This window comes from Carcharhinus amblyrhynchos, chromosome 8, assembly GCF_965287045.1.
Source record: "Carcharhinus amblyrhynchos chromosome 8, sCarAmb.v2.hapA, whole genome shotgun sequence".
NCBI classification, from domain to species: Eukaryota; Metazoa; Chordata; class Chondrichthyes; order Carcharhiniformes; family Carcharhinidae; genus Carcharhinus; species Carcharhinus amblyrhynchos.
The window spans coordinates 49,547,983-49,561,961 of NC_137331.1; positions in this window are offsets into that span (position 1 = coordinate 49,547,983).

A 13,979-nucleotide genomic window follows, 5' to 3' on the forward strand; every position below is an offset into this window, starting at 1 on the left:
CCAGGACACATTGTGGTATGGTTTGCTTTGAAAAAAGGGGTTACTTACAAAAACTCATGGCAGCAGCAAATCTCAATTAGTTTCTGTCTGTTCTCATTTATCTTTCCCAGGCCATGATGTCTGAGGCAGGAAATCCTTCAGGAGGCAAAGATGTTTTAACTTAAGGATTTTGCTGATAATGGCAAGCTCCTAGCAGAGCTGGTCTTTCAGCTCTGTAGTGGGACATAGGGTTGGAGCATAGATACTCATGAGGTTATCTTGCCTTTTTTGAGATGCAGATGGAGAGAATATGTTTTGAACCATTAGTAGAGTTTCTATTATAGATTGTGAAGGAACAGTGACCAAATTCCACCTGGGATGATGTGTGCTTTTGGTAGTAAAATTGTCAGTGCAGTGTTTGTGTATGATTTCACAATTTTATCCTATTCAATACCTAGAGGAAATCCAATTGCACCATCGCCCAGGACAGTTGAATCAAAAGCCTTGGAGCACAGTCAGTGTGTTAGAGTTACTGGTATCTTTCTATTGCTTAATGTCACGGTGCACTAGTACAGTGGTTAGTACTACTGCCTCACTGCACCAGGAACCTGGGTTCAATTCTGGCCTCGGGTCACTGCCTGTGTCTGCATGTTCTCCCCATCTTTGTGTAGGTTTCCTTTGGGTGCTCTGGTCTCATCTCATAATCCAAAGATGTGTTGGTTACGTTGATTGGCCATGATAAATTGACCCTAGTGTTAGGGGGACTAGCAGGGTAAATATATGGGGTTACAAGGAATAGTGCCTGAGTGGGATTGTGGTCAGTGCAGATTCGATGGGCCAAATGGCCTCCTTCTGCACTGTAGGGAGTCTATAATTCTATGATTATGAAAAAGCTGACATCCTTACATTCAAATAGTTTAGTGTTTTAGTCTTGGAGAAGACAGAATATTTTCTGTTTGTAATCAGCTTTCAGATAAGATGTTAAACCAAGTCCACTCTATCAAACATACATCAAAGATTATACAGCACTCTCTGTGAAGGAGGTGGGAGTTTCTCCCAGTGTCTTGGGGCCTGGACTTTACAGTCAGCCATCAGCCCACCCAACTGAAACCTGGTTGCACTGCAGTAACATTAGGAGCAGCCTTAATTGTTTCAGAGGGACTAGGAGTGGAAGTAGGAATTGCTTCCTGGCCTAGGAGGAATGCCTGCCCTCGGGAGCTTGAGTCAATCTGTTTGGCTGGCAGCTCTGTAGTCCCAGCGGTGGCTATGGCTGAGATTATAGGCAGTCCCCAGGGCAGAAGTTTGATGGAGCCCAGGTATGAAGGTACGTCTGGTTCTATGGGTGGACCTGGCTGGTGGGGAAAATAGTGAGAAAGCCTCTGACTTTATTTTACTAGGTCCCCACCCACCTTTAAATATACCAGTGTGGGCTGAGATGGGTGTGTAAAATCCAACCCCTGGTCAATATTAAACGTAGAAACAAACTAGAAGCAGGAGCAGGCCATTCAACTCTTAGCGCTCATTCTGCCACTTATCTTGATCATGGATGATCATCGAATTCAATATCCTGATTTCCCCCTTTCCTCCCATATCCCTTGATTCCTTTAGCCCCAACAGCTATATCTATTTTCTTGAAATCAGACAATGTTTTGGCCTCAGCTACATTCTATGATAGTGAATTTCACACATTTGCCATCCTTTGGGTGAAGGGACTTCTCTCAGTTCTAAAAGGTTTACCCCTTATCCTCACTCTGACTCCTGACTCCTAGGGTGGTCTTCCCCACCATTGGGAACATTGGGGGTGATTCTCCCATGGTGACCCACAACTTTTCTGGTGGGTTGGGCTGTGAGATATATGTTGTCAGCCTTTTTCTGGGATTTGCGCGTGCCCTGGGAATGCATGTGCGTCTCCCAAAGTCGGAAAACAGTCGGAGTGCAGAGCGTGCTGGAAACTGGCAGCAAGTGATCTTTTAAAATACGTTTTATGTGCGATTATCAGGAACTTGCTGGGCCTGACTGAATCTTCCACCCTGCCAGGAACTTCATTCCGGTGGGGTTTGAAGTAGCTCCCCGTGTTTGGGAAACGAAAAGAAGACCCTGCTGGAATGAAGAAAGGGCAATTGGGGCCCTCCAGGGGATCGGGGGGTGATGTTCCCTGGGCATGGGCACCCTGGCAGTGCCAAGGGGGCAGGACCTATTGTGGGTGAGGCCTAGGGGCGATCAGTGGGGGTAGGGGGTCCTGCTGCCACTCTGCAGACGGGATCGGCCTGTGCTGGAGGTGGGGGATGGCAGGGGGGGATGACAGGTGGTGGTCTGCTGGGGGTGAGCTGCTTACTGGCGGTGGATGGGGGGGGGGGGTGGTTTGACTCGAGGGTTGTCAGCAAGGGAGGGGTTTCTGCCACGGTGAGGGGTAGCTACTGTTCGGGGGCTGGGCTGTACTTTGCTATGCTCCAGGATAGGGGTGGGGTGGGTCAGGGCTGGCCTGGGAATTGCTGTGGGGGGTCATGATCAAACCATTTGGGGGGGGGGGGGGGGGGGGTGGTGCTGGAGGGGCAGCACTGTGGGGTCTCGGGCTGGCCAGCAAGCGGACTCTGACAGATCGGGACCATTGCGCATGTGCAGAGTTCCAGAGATGTCGGCCTCTGACCTGGACAGGTCCTGCCTCACCCGCCCACCAAGGTTTTTAATAAGATTTCCGATTGGGACCTCTGCAGTGCACAGAGTGGGAAGATTCAGGTCTGAATTTGCGCTGAAGAAACAGTTGTGATCTCTAGAACAGTTTTCCCACCAATTCAGCACTTTTGGGACAAGCGCCCCCATTCTTTCTGTACTACCCTGTTAGAATTTTATAAGTTTCTATGGGATCCTGTCTGTCTTTTCTAAACTCCATGAATATAATACACATTGACTTAATCTCTCCTCATATGACAGACTTGCCATCCCAGAAATCAGCCTGGTAAACCATCGCTGTACTTCCTCTACAGATAGGACATCCTTCCTCACCAAAACTGCATGCAATACTCCAGGTATGGCCTCACCAATGCCCTATACAATTGCAACAGAATATCCCTATTTCTAAATCCCTATTACTCCTCAGCTGACATTATTAAAATAGGTTATCTGATTATTACCACATTAACGTTTGTGGGAGCCTTCTGTGCTTAAATTGGCTGCCACGTTTCCTATAGAACAGCAGTATATACTTCAAAAAAGGTACATTGGTGGCTGCAAAGCATTTTGGTGCATCCTGAGGTAGTGAGAGGTGCTATATCAATGCAAGTTTTTCTTTTCTTATGATCATTCTAGCAAAGTTTTTTTACTTTTTGTTCTTAGCACCTAATGCATCTGCCAATAAGCATGAATTGGGTGCTATATATATCAGTCTTTTTATTGTATGGTCATGGGTAATGTGTTCTGTTCAATCACTGGCTCATGTTCTGTGTAATGTTTTGGAAAAAATGAAGTTTTATTTCCCAATAAATTGTCTTCATGTTAATTTTCTCTTTATAGTCTAAAATATTTTGCCAAAATAGCCCATAAAATCTTATCGCAGATGCATGTATGCAGAATAATATAGAAACAATGTGAAGGGAAGGTTTATGGAATGTGGTCTTTTTAATTTTAATGGAAACAGGCAGAGTGTCACTTGTGCAATTTTCCACTGAGTTCATTCTGTAGGATTTTGTTCCTTGCCTGTAAGAAAGCTGGCCACTTAGGCCTGTGCTGAAATGCTCACTGCATATCTTTAAGTAGTTAAACAGTCACTTATCCAGTCAGAGATGCTAATCCTGCTCCAGACTGCAGGAAACTGCTGGAAATTAAGCAGAGCAGAGATGTTGTACAGTCTGATTTAGTGACAGCCACTTCCTGACCTTGAAAGGCTGAGTTATAGGATCTAGAGACATTTTCTGTTGAGTGTGTAATTAACCTCTGTTTGAAAGCAGTCTGGCTTAAGCTACAATTACGATCTTAAACATTGGCTACATCCTCTGCTTATGTAGTTTGTATTAAAAATAATCACTTGGAATTTCCATGAGGGGGTGGGGCGGGGGGGAGTTCTCCAGATCTCCAGCTGTAACCTTTGTGTAAGATTTAAAAGAACCTCAGTGGGGATTCTATCCCTTCAATTGAATTCCTACAGTGCAGAAGGAGGCCATTTGGCTCATCGGACCTGTGCCAATTCTCCAACAGAGCATCTACCCCAAGCCCACTTCCCTTCCCTATCCCTGTAATCCCACCTATTTACCCCGTTAATCCCCCTAACCAACACATCTTGGGACACCAAGGGGCAATTTAGCATGGCCAATTCACCTAACCTACACACCTTTGGGATGTGGGAGAAACACACATACATTGGGAGAACGTGCAGACTCCACAGTCGTCCAAGGCTGGAATTGAACCTGGGTCCCTGGAGCTGTGAGGCAGCATTGCTAACTATTGTGCCATGTCACTCCTTTTTACTTAAATTAATCTAATTTCTTTGCCACTTTTGAAAACTTAATGAAAAACTTAAACAAGCAAATCTTGAACTTTTCCATTCTCCAAAAGAATTAAGCAACACATAGAAAAATGTTGAGTTTGCCACTTGTTTGTCCAATGTCTGTGGGTGAAGCACTATCTAGTAGATTAAATGGTTTGTGATTGTAGTCTTGTAGTCTGCTAGTCATTGGATGGAATCTTGTGCCCTTTGAAAATTTGAGGGGTGGGGGCTAAGGACCATTTTTTTGTCCCAATCCCCTCCAGGTCAGAGGTATTAACAACTGGAATTTCCTGGAAGGTGGCCAGTAAACAGGCCACTCAATATTCACCATCCAATTATCATCAGGGCACCTGAAAACTGAGGCTCTAAAGCATGATGAAAATTACAGATAAAGAATGGCCATGGCTGTCAGGGTCATCAGTCATGATGTGGGTATGCCGGCGTTGGACTGGCGTAAACACAGTAAAAAGTCTGACAACACCAGGTTTTAGTCCAACCTATTTATTTGATAATATTCTCACAAGCTTTCGAGGGGTTACCCTCTTCGTCAGGTGAATGGAGAGTTCTGGCCTCAGACAGAGCATATAATCTCTAAACTGTCTGTGCTTTATATGCTCTGTCTGAGGCCAGAACTCTCCATTCACCTGACGAAGAGGGTAACCCCTCGAAAGCTTGTGAGAATATTATCAAATAAATAGGTTGGACTAAAACCTGGTGTTGTCAGACTTTTTACAGGGTCATCAGTGCACAGAGGGAGCACCCAGCTTAGAAATGCTGGAGGCTGCAGCAGTGGCCTTCTCATCCCAGAAGTTCTGAGATTGGCTGTTTGAGAGGAGGTTTCAATGGCCCCCAGCCTGTCACTGGGAGGCCCTCTCCCAATAGTCACCAGTTCTGGCTTCGGTGGGACATCTGTCCAATGTCGGGGAATGTTGATGAGTCCTGGAAATGACACTTAGGTGAGATGTTAATTCCCCTGACCTGGTGCCATTTTCCACAGAGCATGCTGCCAATTCTCACCTCCAGCGAGTGTGAATGGAGGCAAGGATGTGTTGGGTAGCTGGCTAAATGCGCAATTTAAACATCTTCTTTCTCTCTGACCCATTCAAAGCCACCCCATTTGTCTTGACAATTTTTCATCCTTTAGCTGGAGTTTTTCAGTTCTACCATTACAGGAATCTAGCCAAGGATGAGACAGGCCAGCCAATGAACCTATGTGTTCACATTCACACCTGCTCTGGAGGGGAAGTGAGGAGGGAAAAGAACCTCCTTGAACTGCCTGCTCTTGGGCTTGGCCAAGTTGACCATTAACAGATCCAGGCAACAGGGAGTAGAGGGGGTTGTTCAACCCAACTGTTTGCCCCTCTACAGTGGCTACATCCACAGCCTAGTGGTCTTGGAGAGGGAGCAGGCAATGTCCAGTGCATGCTTGTGGCCTTCTGTGGCCAGTGGATAAGGCAGTGGCTGGGGTGCATCAGCAACTCCTGGGAATGGTACTTTGGTTTGGTTGGTTAAATTTCCTTTGACATTTTGTTTTAGTTGCAGTGCCCCACCAGGGGCTGTCACCCTTGTCACTTTGTTTAATTTATTGATTATTGCTTTTTTGTAAACGGTATACTCATGTTCATTCATTATCTCACTGCTGTTGCTGATGGCAGCTCCAATAGAAGCACAGCACTATAATATATATGATGTCAGCATGGTTCTCTGCTAGTTTGATGTACTCCTGTTACATTCTTGGTTCTTTTCTGCCCTTTTTTACCCTAGACATTTCCAGTCTTAGACCCAACTCCCTAAGCATTTGATTTTCCAATGAGCTATTTAAACCAGGGTGCCATCGGCCCTCTCAGATGGACACAAAAGACTCATTATTTTCAAGTCCTCCTTAGTGTGAGGCAAATCATTCTTTGCATCCCACCCCCCTGTTGTCAACATTGCCAAAGGCAGATTATCTGCTTATTGATCTATTACAGTGTGGAGTTATGGGGATAGGGTGGGTGGTCCTAGTTAAGGAGCTCTATCAAAGCTGGGCACCATGTTTCCTGCTTTACAAAAATGATGACGCTTCTGAAAGTATTTAGTTGGTTCAAGGGGTGCACAGGAATGCAAGAATCACCTACAGCAATAAAGAAAGGACCGTCATTCCTGGAGTCTAGCCAAGGATGAGACAGGCCAATCAATGAACCTATATACTTATGTTCACACATGGTCTGGAGTAGGCACAGTGCCATAGTGGTTAGCACTACTACCTCACAGCGCCAGGGACCTGGGTTCAATTCCCAGCTTGGGTCACTGTGTACAGAGTCTGCACATTCTCCCCATGTCTGTGTGGGTTTCATCTGGGTGCTCCAGGTTCCTCCCACAATCCAAAAGACATGCTGGTCAGATGCATTGGCCATTCTAAAATTCTCCTTCAGTGTACCCGAACAGGTTCCAGAGTGTGGCGACTAAGGGATTTTCACAGTAATTTTGTTACAGTATTAATGTAAGCCTATTTATGACACTATGAATAAACTTAAAATCTAGTTCATTGTATGCTCTTTTGACATGGCACAACACAAATAATGGAGTTGATGGAAACTAATTTCTATTGATTAGATCAATCAGATTTAGACATGAGAGAAACTCCCAGTGACTGAAAACTTTAGGAACCCCCAGGTCTAAAGTCATCGGTTGGGATTCTCTGACCTTGCCCATGGCTGGGATTCTCCAGTCCTGCTGCTGTGAATGGAGGTATGGCAGAGTGCCAAATTTTCCACTCCCACTATAGTGGAGGTGCAGCGGTGTACAAAGTCAGAATTCTGGCCACCATTTCCCCCAAGATATAATGTTTACTCTATATGGTGGTGGGGATGCTGTTTGATCCTACTGGATTGTTCAGTGCATCTCAAAGATTCACTGAATGCAAATTGTATTTCTGTGATCTTGTACAGTAGTTTTAAAAATATTGCATGGGATCGGGCACTGCCTACAAAACTAACCACATCTCCAGATAAATGAATCGTTATTGGGAGATTCTGCTCATTGTGCCCCCTTGCAGATCTTCGAGGTGGTTTTAAAATTCAGCTGGATCTCTTAGACATAAGGACACCAATGAGTTCATTTTTAAAGATTTTGAATGCATTTTTAAGAATGAAATTACAAAATGTTGTATCCCAACATAACTCAAATGGTTTTACATATTTTAAAATGTCATTTTCAGTCATTTAAAACTGGGTTACTGAAAGATTGCGGTGGCAATTAAAGTTTGTATGTTTTTGTGATCAGCTGATGTTCAGCTTTATTGATCAAACTTCCATGTGTTAAAACATTCATAAATCTCATGCCATGAGGGATAAGGTATTGCTGATATAGATAACCACTTGTATTATTGAGATCCACTTGAAAACTCATCTGGTCTTTCTAACTGAAGAATTCCTGGTATGGATACACATTGCCTTGAAGTGGAATCAGGACTGAAAGCAAAAAATGGAGGTGTGATTGTAGCTTTCAAACAATTGTATTTGGAAAACTTTATTTTCTAAATCCCAAATTTTAGTTACATTTTCTCTTTCCTTTATCATATTTCTTCTGCAGCTGCAGCCAAACCCACATTGCTTATTAAAAGGTAGACAAGGGTGGGTTGGTCTTACGTTTTTCTTTGTGGTTGGATGGGTGGTGCAAGGGTTGGAAATGTCAAACTGCCGCAATGAGCAGGGCCTCTTTTCTGTGGTTTGACTGGCATTAATTTTGGAGTAGAGCTTGGCTTAGATGTTATATATCAAACTGATGCTGCATCTTAAATTAACAGCACCAGATGCTGACACTTCCATTCTCGAGCACTGGGAACCCTTAGCTCAATGGATGGAATATTCAAAGGAAATTAGATAAGCCAGCTGCTTTAAGTAATGGGACAGTTTGTACTGGGTGCGGAGGGGGGGAAGCATCCACATGTAGTAGAAATATTTTTCAGAGCTAAAAAGCTCTGAAAATTTTATGTTCAAAAGACAAACATTTAGTGATGAATGTTATGAGGCAATCTGGCTTAGTGACAGTCATAAATGCTTCATCTTGGTCTACAGTGAATTTACTCCAAAAAAAAATCTGTGCCTAGTTAGAATGCTGGCTATAGCATCTTGTTACAGCACAACAAGAACAAAGTCTTGAACACAGTGACCAACACTATTAATAGAATACTATGAAAAAAATTGGGAAATTTATTTTGTCTTGTGTTATTTTTGGATGAGCAACGAAACAGCTGCTATTCTTGTTTTCATTCAGGGCAGAAACAAAGGTTGGGAATGCAGAATTATATTTTCAGAGATACTTATGTTATTTAAAATGAAATCCAGTGTTATGAGAAATTTCTTCATTGAATTGGATGGGCATATCCACACACACATACATGTATTGGAAAAAATGGACATCTGTGGAAATTGCTTGTCAGCAGAATTGTTATCTGGTTTATCTTTATCTTCATGTTAAATATTAATATTAAACCTGGCTACACCTACAATGCAATTAGGTGGTTCACAAGAACATTCATCCAAAGATATACAGATTATGTGGATTGGTCATGCTAAATTGCCCTCAGTGTCCCAAGAAGTGGAAGTTAGAGGATTAGAGTCAGAGGTTTACAGCATGGAAACAGGCCCTTCAGCCCAACTTGTCCATGCCACCTTTATTGTTTTTAAAATCCCCAAGTTAATCCCAGTTGCCCACATTTGGCCCATATCCCTCTATATGCATCGTACCCATGTAACAATCTAAATGCTTCTTAACAGATAAAATTGTACCCACCTCTACTATTACCTCTGGCAGCTTGTTCCAGACACTCACCAACCTTTGTGAAAAAACTACCCCTCTCACCTTAAACCTATACCCTCTAGTTTTAGACTCTCCTAACTTTGGGAAAAGATATTGACTATCTACCTTGTCTATGCCCCTCATTATTTTATAGACCTCTATGATCACCCCTCAGCCTCCTATGCTCCAGAGAAAGTCCCAGTCTATTCAGCCCCTCTTTATAATTCAATCCATCAAGTCCCAGTAGCATCCTAATAAATCTTTTCTGCACTCTTTCTAGTTTAATAATATCCTTTCTGTAATAGGGTGACCAGAATTGCATACAGTATTCCAAGTGTGGCCTTACCAATGTCTTGTACAACTTCAAGACGGCCCAACTCCTGTATTCAATGTTCTGACCAATGAAACCAAGCATGCTGAATGCCGCCTTCACCATTCTGTCCACCTGTGACTCCATTTCAAGGAGCTATGAACATATACCTCTAGATCTTTGTTCTGTAACTCTCCTCAACACCCTACCATTAACTGAGTAACTCCTGCCCTGGTTCAATTTAACAAAATGCATTACCTTGCATTTGTCTACATTAAACTCCATCTGCCATTTGTCAGCCCATTGGCCCAATTGATCAAGATCCCACTGCAATTGGAAATAACCTTCCTCACTGTCCACCATGCCACCAATCTTGGTGTAATTTGCAAACTTACTAACCATGCCCCCTATATTCTCATCCAAATCATTAATATAAATGACAAATAACAGTGGGCCCAGCACTGATCACTGAGGCACACTGGTCACAGGCCTCCAGTTTGAAAGACAATTCTCTACAATTGCCCTCTGGCTTCTGTTAAGAAGCCAATTTTGTATCCATTTAGATACCTTACCTTGGATCCTGTGAGATTTAACTTTATGCAACAACCTACCATGTGGTACCTTGTCAAAGGCCTTGCTAAGGTTTATGTAGACAACATCAACTGCATTGATTAATGGAGTAAATGGGAATAGCGGGTGGGTGATTCTGGTTAAGGAGTTCTGTCGAAGGGCTGGTGCAGACTCGATAGGCCGAATGGCCTCTTATTACACTGTAGGAATTCTATGGATCAGTGATGTTGTTTACAGCAAGTTGGTTGACACACTGGATTTTAATGCCCCACACACTACAGGAATTGGTGTGGGCAAGGGGCAGAAGATGGAAAGGTCAGTTGACTTCAAGCAGAATTTTACGATTTCAGGATGAGTGAGGCTGTAAAATCCCATCCACTTTCACATTTGGAATACAGTGTACAGTTCTGGTCACACTAAACTAGAAAGAGTGCAGAAAAAATTTACTAGGATGTTACCAGGATTTAATAGTTTGGGTTATAGGAGCAGCTGGATGGATTGGGACATTTTTCTCTGAAATGTAGAAGGCTTAGGGGTGATCTTATAGAGGTCTATAAAATAATGAGGCATAGATCAACTGGATAGCCAATACCTTTCCCAAAGGCAGGAGAGTCTAAAACTGGAGGGCATAGGTGTAAGGTGAGAGGGGAGAGTTACAAAAGGTTGAGGGCCAACTTTTTCTGAGAGGGTAGTGAATATCTAGAACAAGCTGCCAGAAGTAGTAGTAGAGACAGGTACAAATTTTTTCTTTAAAAGCGTTTAGATAGTTAATGGGTAAGATGTGTATAGAGGGATATGGGTGAAATGCAGGCAATTGGGACTAGCTTAGGGTTTAAAGAAAGGGGTGGCATAGACAAGTTGGGCCAAAGGGCCTGTTTCCATGCTGTAAACCTCTGACTCTATAACAATTTGGATATTGTGCCATGATATGTGCAATTTTTTTATCGTGGCCATTGATTTCCAGTGAGTGAATAATTGAGTACTAAATTGAATCAACAGAAAATGCTGGAAAATCTCAGGTCTGAAAGCATCTGTGGAGAGAACACAGCTAATGTTTTGAGTCAGACTTGAAACATTGGCTCTATTCTCTCTTCACAGGTGCTTTCAGACCTGAGATTTTCCAGCATTTTCTGTTTTTGTTTCAGATTCCAGCATCCACAGTATTTTGCTTTTAAAACTAAATCAACCCTAATAATATATTTGAGATTGCCACATACTTTAGAACTAGGAGACAAGTTCCATTTTATGTGCAGTTACATAGAAATGACTAACACATAGTATGCCACCTAAGATGTGCTCATGTTGATCCTATTTGCCCTCCCTGCTACTCCAAACCCTTTATTTCCCTTTCTTTTAATTACTACCTCACCTGCTGTTGATGTAGATTTCATTTCAGAGCCTCAAACCCCTCTGTAATACATGGTTTCCCTTGCTTTCTGTCCCAAGTCACATATTTAATCTTATATCCTCTTGATAGTGACACCTTCATCACTGGAAACAGTCTGTTTCTATCTACCCTATTCCATCCTTAATAATTTTAAACACATCAGTCATATCAGCCTGTCATCTCTCCCATTCTAACAAAAACAGCTCCAATTTTTCAAATCAATCTTGTGTATTTCCTCAGACCAGGCAGTATATCTTCCTGTAGTTTGGAGCCCAGAATTGCACATGGTACTCTAATATGGTTTTACTATTTTGTATTGATTTGACATCTCTTGACTTTTATATTCTACACTTCTTGCCAAGAAATCCAACATTCTATTAACTTTTTTATAGCGTTCTCCACTCAAAGTATGGCTTTTAATGTCTTGCGAATCTGAGCACTCAAATCCCTTGGCCTCGCCACTTTTCATTCAAATTAGTACTTTTTGAAACTAATTTGTACCATCTTAAACTTGCTGACTTTGAAGTCAATCTGCCATTTTTAATATCCATTCCTCATCCTCACAAATCAATGTCTTTTGCTCCTCAGAATTATTGATGGGAGGAATTTTAAGAAAATGATTCTAAGGGCTCAATTTTACCCTCACGTTGCACCTGTTTTTGGGCACGAAAACTTGGTAAAGTTGAGTGTGAGGCGAGTAGCGTGATCTGCATCTGCCTCCATGCTGGTTTCCCCTTTATCAATGCCTGAAAATGGCTGCAATTGGGACTATATGCCTAAAATGGGTGCACAGCCATTTAAATGTATTTGCATGCACTTAAATTGTTTAATGAGCTGCATGTCCAACTTTACCAGCACTTGGCCCTTTGCCACCATGATTGCCCATCCAGAATCATTGTGAAACAGGCACAGAATCATAGAACATAGAAACCCTACAGTGCAGAAGGAGGCCATCTGGCTCAGTCTGTTCTGACCACAATCTCACCCTGGCCCTACCTGCATATCCCTACATATTTACCCATTAATCCCTCTAACTTGCACATCTCAGGACACTAAGGGGCAATTTTAACATGGCTAATCAACCGAACTTGCACATCTTTGGACTGTGGAAGAAAACCAGAGCACCTGGAGGAAATCCATGCAGACACGAGGAGAACGTACAAATTCCACACATGCTCCACAAAAGCCTGATTTGGGCACTCCAGTTAGTGAGGAAGTAAGTGCCAAGCATCCAATGACTCTGCCTGAGATTGGGTGGGAGGAGGGGCAGGGTGGTACATTGCCACACTGCCTAAGATCAGTGAGGGGGAGGTGGGGGTCTGCTTCCACTCTGCCTGAGATTTGTGCAGGGGGAGGGAGGAGGGGCCTGCAATTGTTCTGGATGGTGGGGGTGTGGGGGGCAGTGACTGTGGTGTGCCTCAGGGATCAGTGTTGGGACCGCAATTGCTTACAGTTTACGTAGATGATTTGGAGTTGGGGACCAAGTGTAGTGTGTCAGAATTTGCAGATGACATGAAGATGGGTGGAAGAGCAAAGTGTGCAAAGGATGCTGAAAGTCTGCAAAGGGATAGAGATAATCTAGTGAGTGGGCAAGGATCTGGCAGATGGGGTACAATGTTGGTAAATGTGAGATCATCCAGTCTGGCAGGAATAACAGCAAAATGAACTATTATTTAAGTGGTAAAAGATTGCAGCATGCTGCTATGCTGAGTGATGTGGGTGTCCTTGTGCAGGAATCTCAAGGTTTGCAGGTGCAGCAGGTAATTAAGAAGGCAAGTGGAATTCATTGCTGGAGGGATGGAGTTTAATAAGTGAGGTTGTATTGCAGCTGTATAAAGTGCTGGTGAGGCCACACCTGGAGTACTGTGTATAGTTTTGGTCTCCTTGAGAGAGAATATACTGGCACTGGAGAGGGTGCAGAGGAGATTCACTAGGTTGATTCCAGAGTTCAGAGGGTTGGCTTATGAGGAGAGACTGAATGGATTGGGGCTATACTCATTGGAATTCAGAAGAATGAGGGGAAATCTTTTAGAAACATATAAAATTATGAAGGGAATAGACAAGATAGAAGTGGGAAAGTTGTTTCCACTGGTGAGTGAAACTAGAACTAGGGGGCATAGCCTCAAAATAAGGGGAAGCAGATTTAGGATTGAGTTGAGGAGGAACTTCTTCAAAGTGTTGTGAATCTGTGAAATTCCCTGCCCAGTGATGCAGTTGAGGCTACCTCACTGAATGTTCAAAAATTTATCTATTTTTGCCTTAAAAAAAACAATGAAGGAATTAAGGGTTATGGTGAGCAGGTGCATAAGTGGAACTGAGTCCATGTAAAGATCTGCTGCGATCTTACTGAATGGAGGAGCAGGCTCGAGGGGCCAGATGGCCTACTCCTGCTCCTAGTTATAAGGGATCAGTAACATTGGGTGGGGTGTGGAATAATATGTGGGGGAGGCATTATCTGGCTTGGGAGGAAT